This window comes from Mastigoproctus giganteus, chromosome 2 (assembly GCF_048544385.1).
Source record: "Mastigoproctus giganteus isolate SK-2022 chromosome 2, ASM4854438v1, whole genome shotgun sequence".
Lineage (NCBI taxonomy): Eukaryota > Metazoa > Arthropoda > Arachnida > Uropygi > Thelyphonidae > Mastigoproctus > Mastigoproctus giganteus.
This window is the reverse complement of record NC_143576.1, coordinates 244,581,551-244,596,298: the sequence shown is the minus strand read 5'-3', so window position 1 is coordinate 244,596,298 and position 14,748 is coordinate 244,581,551. Positions and strand designations below refer to the sequence as shown.

Here is a 14,748-nt window from a genome sequence, read left to right as displayed (position 1 = left end):
AGTATCTACTTATAAAACTCCTCATCTCCCAAGAAATTCAATTCCTGGGAATTTTGACTACGATTAGATGGAAAAGAAATGTTAATACGTCGTGTCCTTGATATCTGAACCTATCTACTTAAGAGTTTCGGGAATATATCGCATTTATATTTAAGACCCGTCAGTCTCTTGTCTCTAATCTCATCATATTATCCACAACTTTCGTGTAGCTCAATCCGTTTTTTCACATCGTGTTGTGTTTCCCACATTAAGAGGGCTCTTTGGCGTTTTTCCATCAAAATGGTCGCTTTATAAGGCAGAGAATAATTCCCAGTAGGAAAAGGGAGGAGAGTAATCGTGGTTTTCAATGTCGTTTGCTAGAATAAAGATGATGGGAATAAGTGAGTGTTGAAAAACCGGTTCCACTTTTTTTTTTTGTGCGCGTACGTCTTCACAACTTCTAATCATCCGAAATTTATGATCGTTTTAATGGTTCTAGGTAAACGATAACTCCAGGAAAGGTGTAGGGTACCATAAAATCATTTAAAGTCGTGACCTCCACCACCCTTCTTGTTAACCTCTTACCTACACGCAATCTGATAGAGGCGAGAAGAGTCCACTTGTCTCACATCAAAATGCTGCCCCTCATCTTAATAAATGGTAGAAGCTCAGGTGTCATTTTTGTCCATTTACCATTAGCAAGTCCATGTTTAACAAGTTTCTTTTGTCTTGCAAGTTCGCTGATGTATCAAACGTGATTTTTTTTAGCATACAGGATGATTATAAATGATCTTCACTATTTAAAAAATATTGAGAAATCATAGTAAAGGTAGTGTGAAAAGCGAGATATGCTAATCGGTTGATGATTATCCATTGATAATTATCGTTTCTTCCTCTTGAGATGGTGTTTGTATAGTCCTGAAAATGGCATCTGAATCCGAGAAATTATTTTGTGTACTCGCGAAAATTAAAAGAAAAACAAAAATGATAGGAAAATTGAAAGTCATCCACTGCAGTAAAACAACCACCCAGAAGCTCCATTTTTAGTTTAGGGAATAGCCAGAAGTCAGATGGTGCAAGGTCGGGGTAGTTTTTTTTAACAGCCTGGAATTGCTGAACTGCCATTGCCGTGTGACCGGACGCATTGTCATGGTGAAAGATCCAGCCACCCTTCCATTTTTGAGGCCGTCTTTGCCTCACATTCTCATCCAAACGTGTCAAAACTTCAACATAGTAAGCAACAGCAGTAATGGTTCTCTCCCTAGGCACAAATTCATGGTGCAATATGCCTTCATCGTTGTAAAAAACGACCGGCATGACCTTGACGTTGGATTTTGTTGCACGACACTTCATGGGCCGTGGGAACATTTTTTTGTGTGCCATTCGGATGATTCCACTTTGGTCTCAGAGTCATAGCCGAACGCCCAACTGTCATCCCCACTGACCACGTTTCTTAGGTAGCTTGAATTCTGCATAGGCTTTTCTAACAAATCATCAGGGATAGCTTTCTATAGGCCATTTGATCGTCCGACAACAAGCGTGAAAGAAACTTTGCACACACGAGGTATCCCTAAATATTGAGTCAGAATTGTGTATACTGACCCTACAGACAGTTCAAGTTGATGAACAATCTCAACAAGTCATTCGGCTATCATTTCTCACTAGTTCCTTCACTTCGTGCGAAGGACTTACACTGCGAGGGTCATCTTCCAGTGTTTCCTGTCCGTTTTTAAACCGATTAAACCACTTGTAAACTGTTATTTTCTTCAAACATCATCTCCATCAACTTTCTGTAATGCTTCTAGTGTCCCTGTAGTACTTTTTCCAAGTTTAAAGAATTTGATGTTATTACGCTGTTCAAACTGCAAAATTTCGCAATCAGTCATCTGTGACAAACGACTGAAGTGGTCGAGCTAGTTCTCACATGGCACGCGTGCACACCAAGGTAAACGTCAACACCCCGTGAAACCTTACGGCCGTAGCGCAAACCATTTAAATACCAGCGTGCGATTTCGGGAACTTTTTGAATGTACGTACTATGTTCAACAATTTAACGTTTAGGTTCAGCAATTCTGCTGTCGGGGAGGGGGAGTAGGGAAGCTGACTTTTTTTTTTGAAGTGGTCTTCAAAATGAGGTCCTCAACCATCTTAGACCCAGGTCTGAATGGGATATAACCATCCGGATTTTATTGTCACATACAAAACTTCGGATATTGTTTTTGGCGCTTAACTTTGCATTGCACATGTCAGCGGTTTCTGTGTGATTAAGTTGAATCCAGCTATACTAGTCTACCAACCTTGAACTGTCTTTCAATTTGTAGATTAATATCTGTGTTCTGGACTGGAGAAGCGGAAAGCTCGAAGTATTGTTTCAAATTGTCTGAGGCCGACATAAAATATCAAAAAAAATTACAGTTTTTGAAATGCCCTCTGCTCAATTTTCAAGTGGATATCCTCTGTAATCTAATACTATTTATAAATCATTTAAGAGTTAACCTGTACTTACTTTACTGGGTTCGGCCGCGGTCTTGTTAAAACGTGGACAATTGCATTTATATGCATTGTGCTATCGAATCCACATGGAACCATGAAAAATGCAAAAATAGTTGTTTACTAATTGCTTTCTGCTCTCTCTAATATTACTCTTGCAACAACTCGTTGTGATATAAACAGACTAAAAATATGCTGAATAAAAAAAATAATAATAAAACTCAAGTTCCACATCATTAACTAATTACTGCAATTTCAAATAATTAAAATCCTCCATTAGCAATCAAAAGGCCTACTTTTTGAATAATCATATTGTATGCAAATAGTTGGTTATGAAGATATTGCAGACAGTACTAATGTAGCTGTATTCTGGTAAGTGAACTTCAATTGGGATGCCTTTGTTTCGAATAACAGAAAGTGTTTGGCGCGGCATGGATTTAATATGGTGTTTTAGTGCGTTTGGGCTAATTGTAACCATTCTTCCAGAAAAATATCCCGACAAAGTTAAAGGAAGAGGACTTCGTTGCCAATTAGTTCTATCCAGCATATCTCACACATTCTCAATAAGACTGAGATCAGGTGAATGTAGGGGCCAGGAAAGATGGTGGAAATCCGTGTCATGTCCTCCGAACCATTCTTGTGAATCTGGCACGACGCGCTGTGGACCCAGTCGATTCCAACAAGGCATTCCCCTTACCATGGTACCACCTTCAGATGTGTCGGTTGTGTTAACAAGGCAAGCAGGGTCCATCGGTTCGTGAGGTTCTCGCTACACTCCCTGCGTAACATTATTGCAAAAGAAAGTGTATCGTAATTCGTCTTACCACGACTTTTTTTTCATTTTTCCACTGCGCAATCACGACGGTCTCGGCCACTGCAGGCGGATTTTTCTGTTTTTCTCTGAGACAAGTGGCTTCCGAATAGGCAGACAACTGCCAATACCCAATTTCTTCAATTCCCCGTGCATGGTACGGGTTGAAATAGGCATTTCTGTGCTTGGTTGAATTCAGATGTTATTTGCTGCACACCGGATGTCTTGAGAACGACGGCTTTGCTCTTCACGTATTGTTTTCTGCAGCATATACGCCTTTGAGATGTGGAAGAACCGCTTGCTTTCCACTCATTAAAAACTTTCGTGATGGATTCTTTTGACAAACCAGTTATGTCTTTCGTTTCTTGAACCGTGGCTCCTGCTAAAGGTGCACCTACGATAACACCTTTTTCAAAGTCTGATAGATCACGCGTTTTCTCTATTCTTGCTTCAGATTACTGCAATCGAACAGCCTGTGCAGTCTTTATCTCAACGAGATCACCCCATAGTTTCCTTTGCATCTATTGCTATTTATTCTGTCTGTAACTGTCTCAATACAAAGGGTCGTATTTATTTATTTATTATTTATTTTTTTTCTTGGCCAGTGTGAGAGCATGTCAAGAGGAAATGATATTTTGAATGGAGACTTGGAAAATTGAGAGGTTCCACATGGCAGGAGTTGGTGTACGTCTTCAGAGATTCCGAAAACTTCCATTTTAAATACTGTACTCAAATGAAAGACAATTGAAGATGCCAAAGTCAAATATTGGCCAAGATCTTCGAACAGATGATAGTGTTCTGAATATCCGCACCAAAACTTGAGCTCTTCTTGTCCGCTAATGCAAAAGGGCACTTGTCAATGAAGTTTATGAATAATATGCCTTCCTCAAACCTTCCATCCAGTAAGTTAATGCACAACAATGGTGACAGTTACCCTTCGATGCAACTGTCCTAATAGAAAGCACTGCAATACTTCAGTAGAGGCACGATGCAGACCGAGGACATCTGTGGACATGTGTTGTGTCTTATGTAAGACGGCCCTTAAACGTTAGTTCATCTCTGCGATGGTTCTCTGTGATGATATACAAAACTGTGTACACTGGCCAGAAATGAGTGTAGTGCTATGTTTGCGTAGTAAAGTGTAATGTGTATTGATGTCTAACGGCACCAGGGGTTTCCCCCATCTCCGCTTTGCTTTCATTGTAGGTATACCAGTTCACTGGGAAGGCCAGAGCTTTAAAAGTGTGTGGATTTTGTATATGTGTAGTGTTGTGTATCGTTGTTCATCTGGCCGTTTAGCCGCTGGACCCCTACTGAGACCCAACGTTGCCCACACTTGGCCTCGTGGAGGCAGACCAGGTACCCAGTAGTTTATATTTTACTTTGGCAGGCCCTGCCACCTAGTTTCCTGAGATTTCAGTGACTAGGGCCTTAAAAAAAAAAAAAAAAAAAAAAAAAACTCGGTAGGGGTGAGCGCTGGAATTAGAAAAGCCAATTGAGGTGTATGCGGTTTAATTTGGACGAAGTTAAGTTTTTGCAGTTTGTGTGGGGTTATACGCTGGCGTATTAGGCAGAGTAGGGGGGAGACTGAAGGCTGGGGGGAAAAGACAGAAGTATGGGGACGATAGAGAAGGCGACCCCAGGATTTTCAGTGAGGCAGGCCCAAGCCCCACCAGGAGAAGAATCATGGTTGGCAGGGGTGGAGAGGAGACAAGACTGTCTCCTCCTCCCCACAAGGGGAAAGGGTACAGATCGCCATCAGGCATTGACAGTTGTGAGCACGTGGGGGTCCAAGCGATCTGAACCGGATCTTCTTTGGTGATCTTTTTCAATGTAGGAGTCAAATCCCAGTCGCAAGGTCATACATGAGCAGTCTCGTCCTATGGTTGGTCATGTAACATGTTCAGGTCGCCTATTGTGCATGTTATGAGGATGCAGCATTGGGTCCTGGTGATATCATTTTCTTAGTTCATGCGTTGGTCATTTGGTTTAGTCATCCAGTTAGTGGTCCAGTGCAAATAATTTGTAGCCAGTTCATATCAAGTCCTGTGTCAGTTTGTCTCTGGTTCAGACGTAGGTCTTCCTGGTTGTCAGTTCCCTCGTGAACAAGGCTAAATGATGGTCATGTTCGTGGTTGTGGGTTAGTTGGTACAGTTTTCTTGTGTATTCCGGTTTTCTCTAGTCCTGGTTTTGGGATTCATCATCAGCTTCCGGGTACTGTGCATGGTTGTTTGCTATAAGTGCTCGCCTTCTAGCAAAGAGTTTCTGTGCAAAAATGGTAAGGGTTTTGTATTCTTGTTCCGTGTCGAGAAGATGCTGTTCCATGTTCTGCGGGAAGTAGGTGACAGCAGTGGTGAGCCTGCATCGCAGGTCCTCATACGCAGTTATACATGAGGTGTTGCCATGTCTCCTCGTGGCCACAGAGGCAACGGGGATCCTCAGTGATTCGGAAGCTAGATAGTTTTGCATTAAATGACCCATGCCCTGTGAGCAGAAAGGTGACGTGGAGCCCCGGTTGGTACCAACTCGGGGGTTTTGGAAAGACTCTGTTTACGCTAGGGAGGAACTTCTTGGTGATTTCCCCTTTAGTGGATTCTGTCCACCGATCCTGCCATTCCTGTCGGAGGTCGAGCAGTCTGGTTTTTTCAAGCTTCCTGTTGTTGACGAGATCCAAAGTGAAGTTCAGGATAGTTTGCGTAGTGTGTGTGTTGTTTAGTTGTTTCTGGCCGCTTTGCTACCAGGAAGCAGCGATCACCAGGAATGCTGCTTCCCAGTACCCGCCCACGCCACGAGGAGGCGGGCCCAACCACACACGTACTAAACTAAATGTAATATTTCCAGCACCCATAGGAAGAAGCGCAAGTCCTATAGGTGCAGCAGTCTCTTATAATCACGTACGGTGGTGAATACCACAAAGAATCCGCATCAACTGGAGGAAGTGTAATAGCAGTTTTTTTTTTTTGATTTGGTAGTTGTTGGCGCATCGGCTTCTGTGGCCATATTGCACCTCCCAAGGTTTTTGCAGTACTTTGATCCAAGCCCGAGGCGGGAATCGAACCCGCGACCTTTGGGTTGCCGGGTAGGTACTTTACCCACTCGGCTAGCCCGGTCGGCGTAATAGCAGTGGCTGCCAGCAGTTACCGTACCCAGGAAGCCCAATCTGGGTACAAGCAGGTGAAAATCCGGTCTCTAATAAACTGGACCAGAGAATTCTGCCCCCGAAGGGGCTAAGACCAAGGACATCTGGCTCGGGACTGCTTTTTGAGGTGATGTTAGACAGATTGTTTTTGTTGACGATGCTCTACATAAGGAGGGATATTGTGACATCCGCCATAAAAAGCTTGGTGTGTAATTCGTCGCTTGGAGAAAATAATATGATGGTCTGAGAACTGGTCCACTGGCAATGCCCTCCTTATTTGAACCTAAACTACTGGAAGGATGAGTGAAGATTTGTCCCCGGAAACTAAAATCATTTGCTCACTTTAGGAATGGAGACGCATTTCATTGGCGAGTATCATAAATTGGTGAAAAAGTGTCTCACGATGTCCAAGTGCTGCAATCAAATGGAACGGTTTTTGGAGGAATCCAGCACCATTTTTCTATCAGTTTATTCAAGCGAATCATGTATATACTCGTGATTCAATATATTAGTATCATTTGAATGCATTTGGAATGAAACTCGAACATACGGTCTTATAACACGCAACAGTAAACAATTAAAAGATTTTTTGTTTACTCATTCCTCCTCCTAAGACAATCTAAAAAAGTTAATATGAACTTAATGCATTTAAATCATCCAAGGGTGTCGTATTATCCCATGCTCTCAGACAGATATGAACTAATCAGTTAATAGGATTACTCATTTGCATTGGATGCACAAACAGGCGCCTCTGCATGCCATCTTTTTTCGTCGCCCCTTTTTTTTTCGTTTGGCTTCCATCACGTGGCAGTCGAAATCAACAATCTATTCGAGTACGCGTTCGTCGTAATCACGCTCACAAATTAACATTGTTGGAGGTTGTCATGGTGATATCTGTCTACTTGTTTACCGCATACAAGGTCGTGATTATGTCTTGATTGTGACGTAATTCGTTTTGACGTGACTTATCGCTTACGTTTGTGACTTTCTTTCCATCAAATAGATTTTTATGAAAGGTGCGCGCTGTTAAAGTTGAAATAAAAAGCTCAGATATCCGTCTGTCAGGCAGCTGCGAAAAATTGTAGTGATTGCATTAGCAGAAGACACATTGCGCTTCCAAAGTGCATCCACCCTGCGTCCGGAATAAACATAGAGGCCTGTCTCTGTCTGGTAAAGTCGTCATGATGAAGGGAGGAGTATCGCTAAAGTAAACAGTTGTTTTCAGGGAGGTGGCTAAGATAAACAACTATTTGTTGCTGGGGCTACTTGGCTAAGTAAACATCCTGATCGCTGGAACGGACGCCTACGTCTCTCTCTGTGTGGGTTTTTGCTTTGCGTGCGTGCTTGCATAGCGCTCTCTTTACTAGTCTGCCCTGTCTGCATCGTACACGTACGCTTTAGATAGGGAGGCTCGTTGGGGGTTTCCAAAATGGCGCATAGTTGGTGGTGCGTTAATAATGAACACATTTTCTTAGGCAGCCATTAAATATCCGAACTTCCTGTCTTGTGACAACCACCCTCGTAATTGTGAACCTTATGGAGGAAGTAATAGCACGGTGGACATTAAAGTTGTTTGTTGGATAGTTCGAAAAACAAATTGGTTATCATGGCAACCAAGAAATCTTAAGTTCGAATATTCCTCTGCATCTCTGAAAGCTTTTAACTCGGTTATAATGCAGTTATATGAGATAGAGACAAAAATCTGATTTCATTTTTCAATATAACTCCCATGAAGTTCAATATACTTGTTCCATTTAGTTGGAAATGGGTAAAATATCAGACAAATAAAATTCGTTGTCCTGTCCATCAACGAACGCAGACACAACAGACTCCAGTGTCGAAACAGCAAATAGTCACTGGGCCCAGATCTGGACTTTAAGGTGGATGGGTAAGTTCTGTAAGGTCAGTTTCTCAAAGCAACAGCAACAGCATGTGACTTGTGCACTGGTACGTTGTCCTGAAGGAGCAGCACACCTCTGGAGAGTTTTCCACGGCGTTTTTCCATTATGACATCCCTTAGGTTGTATAGCAAAGATGCTCATGGCTCCTCAGTGGCTGTCTGCTTGTCTTCCAAGTGAATGTATAAAATTCCCTCAGTATTCCAAAAAACGGTGGCCATAATCTTGCCAGATGAAGGTTGTATCCGAAATGTTTTGGGTGGGGAGAACCCTTGTGCTTCCATTGCATTGATTCTTGCTCGGTATCAGGATCCGAGTAATGAACCCATGTTTCATCACCCGTAACAATTTTGGAGATGAAAAGTTTCTGAATCCCTTCCATAAAGCTCTAAATTCTCCTCACGACATCATGCTCAGGGATCACAAATCCAGGGATCCACATTGCACTGACCTTAGCTATCCCCAAATGTTCATGGAGGATGATTATAACTGTTCCTTCAGATATGTGACATTCTCTGAAGATTTGGGACACCTTTAAACGTCAGTCATTCAGCACAAAGGTTTCCACAACTTGGCACATTTCTGGAGTAGTCGCTGTCACAGGCCTTCCTGGACGTGGACCATCTTCGATGGCCTATCTACCCCACTTGAATTCTTTTAACTAGAATTTCACCTGGTACCGTGAAGCCACACTGTTGCCATACACAGCCACCATCCTTTCAGGAATGGCCTTTGGTCCATTTACTTATTTGGTAAGAAACTTGATGACTGAACGATGCTCCAATTTCAGCGAATCCATGATTTGATACAGGTGTCTTCCTTCTTGCTGTTATAGCATCAAAATTTTTATGATTCAAGTTGATATATGTAGGATAATTGAAATATAACTATGAGAAGTACCTTAGGTAGATAATTTATTGAACGCCTCTTGTACATAGGGCACATCCATGTTTATCCTCACCTCTTTCCTATACTTACTTTCAGTAGCTCTGAATTTACACGTCTAACACACGATCTCAAGGAATTTTTATGCTGGAATGTTTCTCAACCATTTTTTAATCCTAATTTTAGTGGTTGGTTGCTGACAAATTAATCCTTCTTTTGATATTCATTATCCGAACGCTGTTAATTTTGATAACACCCATCTACATCTTTGTAGAAAAGTGAAGTGCAAATATGCGCTTACATTATAATAGTCACGTCTGGGAAGGTTATAATTATGTCTGAAAATGTGGCTTTTATAGAGCTACCGGATCGTTAAATATTCTGTTCTTCTTTTTATTGCTTTGTTTTTATACACGTGCACGATTGCACTTCAGAAGTGCTTGCAGCTGGCTAATAGATAAACAACCTGATAGGTTAATGGGCTTGATTATAGCAATTTATTTATTAATTTACATTTTCAACGTGTACATCACTTGTGAAACGAATACAGCTGGATGAGCTCTTTTGAGGCGAGGTAGTCTCCATGGTGATGCTCATTTTGTTAGTGTAATTTAAGAAAAAAATTGGACAAAAAGCGTTTTATGTATAGTGGTATATTCTGGGGGGTGTACTTTCATCAAGATGATGGTGACACTATGAAGAAAAGAAGATGTTTTTCGTCGTATTTGGATGAAATACATCCAGAGAAGCTCATATTCACCTGGTCGGTTGCTAAGTTACCAACAATTTGAGATATGGTCTCAGAGTTTAAACATTCGTTTCTGTAATATTGTTCTTTCTGTTTTTTTATTCGCCACATTAGAGAGATAGTTGTTTACATGATTTGAGAATCGATCAAAGAGTACTTTCCAACTAGATGAGAAATTTTATACTTTCTTCTTTCTATCTTCTAGTTTCTATTTACTTTACGTGGAACTTGAACCCTGATTTATAGATTATGGGAAAGTGTGTGCAAAAAAAGGTGGCCTTGACACTTTCATGTCCATATTCAACAAACCGAGTCAAGGTCTTGTCTTTTGGTAGGTGAATAGCTTTCTTATACTGTTTTCTTTCCACTTTGCATTATGATAATTTTCCCAGAAAATTTCCTGCACGATACCTGATTCGATTACACAGCCTCACCTCATGCTGAGTTGATGACAAATACCCTGTAGTTTTGAGGGAGAGCGCGGGGGAGTGTATTGAACCATTAAGGTTAATTATGAGGGCATCTTTGCACTCAGGGGAGATTCCTTTGGATCGGCGAAGTGCCAATGTATCGCCAATACATAAAAGCGGTTCTAGGAGTGAAGTTGGTAACTACAGATCGGTCAGTCTGACTTCAGTGGTAGGAAAATCTTAGAGTCTGTGATCAAGAGTGCAATTCAGCGACATTTAATTAGTTATGGAATTCTGAAGGACACACAAGGCTTTATTAAGGGAAAACCATGTTTAATTAACTTAGTAGGCTATTTTGACACAGTTACTCATGAGCTGGATTTAGGGAAACATTTCAACATAGTTTATTTGAATTTTAGCAAACCATTTGACCCGATTCCTCATGAGAGGTTACTGTATAAGCTTAAATGGGTTCGGATTACTGGTAAGATTCTAAGATGGATTACTGGGTGGCAGCGGGTTGTGATTAATGGATATGCTTCAGATTGGTGCAACGTCAGGAGTGGGGTCCCTCAAGGATCGGTTCTTGGACCACTGTTGTTCTCATTTTCGTAAATGACATGGACGAAGGAATAAAAGGTATTCCTCCTATCAAAATTTGAAGTTGATATAAAGATTGGAAGAGTCGTTAATGATCAGTGCCAGCAGCGCTCCTTCAGGATGATTTGAACAGACTTCAAAGATGGTTAGGGAGCTATGTTTTAATGCAGCTAAATGCAAAGTCACTTGGGCAGCAACCCGCAAATAAATTATACACTTGATGGGGTTGGATTAAAGCGGTGGAGGAGGAAAGGGATCTGTGAGTTACAATTCGGACAGATATGAAGTTTTCTGAACAGGGTAAACAGGCAACCAGGAAAGCCCATGGTGTCCTGTGGATGATTCATCGAACGTTATCCTGTAGAGGGAGATCATAATCGCACTGTATAAGGCAATTGTAAGACCACATTTGGAATACTGTGTTCAAGTATGGAGACCTCGTATGAAAAAAAGACAGCTTCTCGAAAGGATCCAAGGACAAGCAACTGTAATCGCAAGATGGACAAAATGACGACCGTAGGAAAGACTTCAGTTATGTTGGCTACAGAGCTTAGCAACCAGACACCTCAGAGGTGACCTGATTAAGGTTTTTAAGAGATTAGTAAAATGAATGAAGTTTTAATTCTCATTGTTATAAAGAATTCCAAAACCGGAGACTATAAATTAAAATTACAAGGGGTTTGAGGTTTACATTAGATTGTAGGAAGTTTTCTTTTAGCCAGCGAGTCATCGATAGCTGGAACAAGTTGTCGTCGCAGGTAGTTGAGGCTGACAGTTTGAATGAATTCAAAGGTCAACGGGATAGTTACCTGTGTGATTCAAAAAATAATTGGATTATTTCGATTAAGGAAAATCATTCGATTGCTTTTATTCCACTCTTCGTTTGTTAAAATATCTCAATTAATAATAATTGTATGATGCCATCACTAGTTTCTCCTATCTTTCAATAAAATATCGGTAGAAAGTTTTATTTATTTAAAACAAACACGAGTTGCTACTCATGGATGATGGAGAATGATCACATTGCAATGCAATCTATACCTCTCGTAACTTTTATGTAGTGCCTAGCGCAGTGGTGCAGTAAAATGCGAGAATATGAATCTTAAGATTTACGCACATATCCAACCAGTTGAATGCCTTCTTGAAAATTCTACTTCGAAGAAATTCTGTCTCTAAGTAACGTCTTGGGAAAAGAAAGAAAAGAAAAGAAAAAAAAAACTTCTTTTCACACGCAAAAGCAAAATTTTCTTGCACCCCCCAAGGATGAAGTTGGGAGATCGACCCTGCCCCCCTCCTAAATGCTGGTAGGAAGGTTTTGTGATTCAGTCATTAAGGGACTTTTACCGAGCCATTATCTCTCGTTAAGGGCGGATGATTTTGACCGGAAAGAGGCAGTTGAGGCCCAGTTTAGGTGGTTTAGCCAAAATTTTCACTTTATGATGCAGTAGAATGCGACATTCACTACGTGCCTTAAGAAGGGACCACGTCCCCTTTCCTCTCCACCACCTTTCGAAAACTTATGCCCGAGGAAAAGAATCCAAATGCGATTAATTGTCATCCTTTGTTCTTCGTTCTTTGCCCTCTGAAGAATTTTGTTTTCAGGGTCACATAGAGCTGAGGTCAAGTGTGAGACACGTTTTTGGTGTTAAACAATAACTGCTTTGGTGATCATTATATTCCACGCGATCGCGCCTGATTTGTGAGGAAACTTGCCTAATAGTGGAACAGAAGAGGAGACCAGCACAACGCATACAAGAAAATTAAAAAATATGGAAGGCATAAAACGAGAGAATTTTTTTTTTTTTTAAAGTTCTTTCTTAATTTTTCTTCTTTTAAAGTTCCCAGTCCTACATGAAGTCATAACATTAATTATGATGAAGTGCATGATAGGATTCAGCATGTTAATAATTCGAGCATGCACGACGCACAAAAATAAGCGCTACACGCATTTTGTTATAGAAGACGATAGTGTTAGAATTAGATTCTCACCATTTTTTCTGCCTTCTCTTTCTGTTTCTATCTTTCTCTCTGTTTTATTCTCATTTTTTTTTCTTTCTCCTTTTCTCTCTTTTTTCGTTGTGTCTTGCTCATCCTTCCATTTCTTCCATCTCTTTGTTATCTCGTTTTTTCCATTTCCTTTCTCTCCTTTTCCCTATCTCACTCTATTTTATCTTTCCCCCACTCTTTTTCATTGTTTCTTGCATATTATTTCTCTCTTTGTTATCTAATGTCTTGCTTCTGTTTCTCTCCTGTTTTTCTCATTATTTCTCCTTCTCTTTTTTGCTCTCACACCCTATCACTGCCTTCCGATGCCGGACAAGGCTTTCTTTCTTGCACATTTACCTTAACCTTAAATTTTCGACGCACATGTTTTCCACTCTTCCATACTTCCAAAAAAACATCATCTCTTTCAGTCCGCAGTTACTCGCGTCCTCTACGCCTCACTATCCCTTTCTGCCACCCATGTTTTCTTCTTCATCTTGCTACCACGAGATGTGAACTCTGACTACCAAAAAATCTACTTCCACTTCCACCCGCGAACTCACGACTTTCTCCCTTTAGACCACAGAGAAGTCAACTACAGAGTGGACACTTGCTCAATTACTCCCCCGGAACTTTACTCTTTCCCTCAAGTTTGGAACGCCTCCCCAAAGGACTCGTAACCAATCTCCATGCTCAGTTTAATTTATCATTCCTTCCTATTTGCTAAAACATCTCACCACAGCCGTCTCCTTAGCTAAGAAACTAACCCTTCTGTAGAAATTTCTTATTTTTTTTTTTTTTCACACGGCAGTATGGCCCTTTCACGTTTGCCAGTCACCTCCAAAACACTCAGTTTCCTGTTCACAATATCAGCCACTCTGACGCCGTTGTCTTTTGATGCAAGTCCACTCATTTCCTGTTTGCTTCCTAACGGTGGCTTAGATCAAAAGAGACGCTTCATAATCCAGTTTCATGGTCCTCTTGTTCTTGCCCTCAACAACCCTTTCTCTCCTGTTCGCAAATGGCAACCCCTCCCTATTCCTGGCTGCTGGCCCTGTTAGCCTTGTTTCCTTGTTGGCCTTGTTTCCATTTAGCTACGTCTATAACTTTCCATTCCTAAGTCCAGTGTCCTTCCAACTTTAACCTTTATTACTTCAACCCAGATATTCAATCTTAATACTTACTATCTTTAACTTAATACTCGGGCATTAATTCTCACTTTCCATTCCCCTTCCTGGATTTATTCTATCAAATAGATATTTCTAGTATATTTGTAAGACCTACATCTTACATTGTTTCTCCTCCTCTTTTCTCTCTATTTATTCTCATTCTTTTTCCTGTATTTCTCACTTTATTGGTTTCTCCTTCTCTCTCTTTCTCTCTCTCTCTTTCATTGTTTCTTGCTTATTCTTTCCCTCTCTTTGTTATTCCATTTTTTTCCCGTTTTGTTTCTCTTCATTGCCTTTCCTTTCCTCACTATGTTTTCTCCTTTTCAATATATACTGCTCGGCCAAATTAAAAGAATAAAATATTTTTCATTAATGTTTCATTGTGAACAGTGACGTTGAAAGAGAATATTTGATATAATAGGCATCCTGGCATACAAATTCCGGGTATCCAATAGAAATCGATCCATCCACCACCTTGCAGAGCCGCACATTATGCAAATTATTTATGCATATAAATAAAAACACAGATTGGGATCATCACTTCATTCCCGTTTTTTTTTTTTTTTTTTTGGCTTGCTTCAGTGGGATAACCACATCTCTAGTACTCAAGATGGCAAGTCATCGTGGTTTAGATGA

At 40.8% G+C, this 14,748-nt stretch overlaps 1 protein-coding gene across 4 annotated transcripts in view; it reads left to right on the top strand.

Moving 5' to 3' along the window:
* LOC150090338 (forkhead box protein P4-like) overlaps positions 1 to 14,748 on the top strand; it is a 482,373-nt gene that overhangs the window by 91,633 nt on the left and 375,992 nt on the right. Inside the window, exon 2 of one of the 4 annotated variants that reach the window (XM_090389812.1) lies at positions 10,156 to 10,281. The exons of the other annotated variants lie outside the window; for them this stretch is intronic. The gene's annotated coding sequence lies outside the window, so the exon portion shown is untranslated. The remainder of the gene's footprint in view (positions 1 to 10,155; positions 10,282 to 14,748) is intronic. 4 annotated transcript variants of the gene reach the window in all.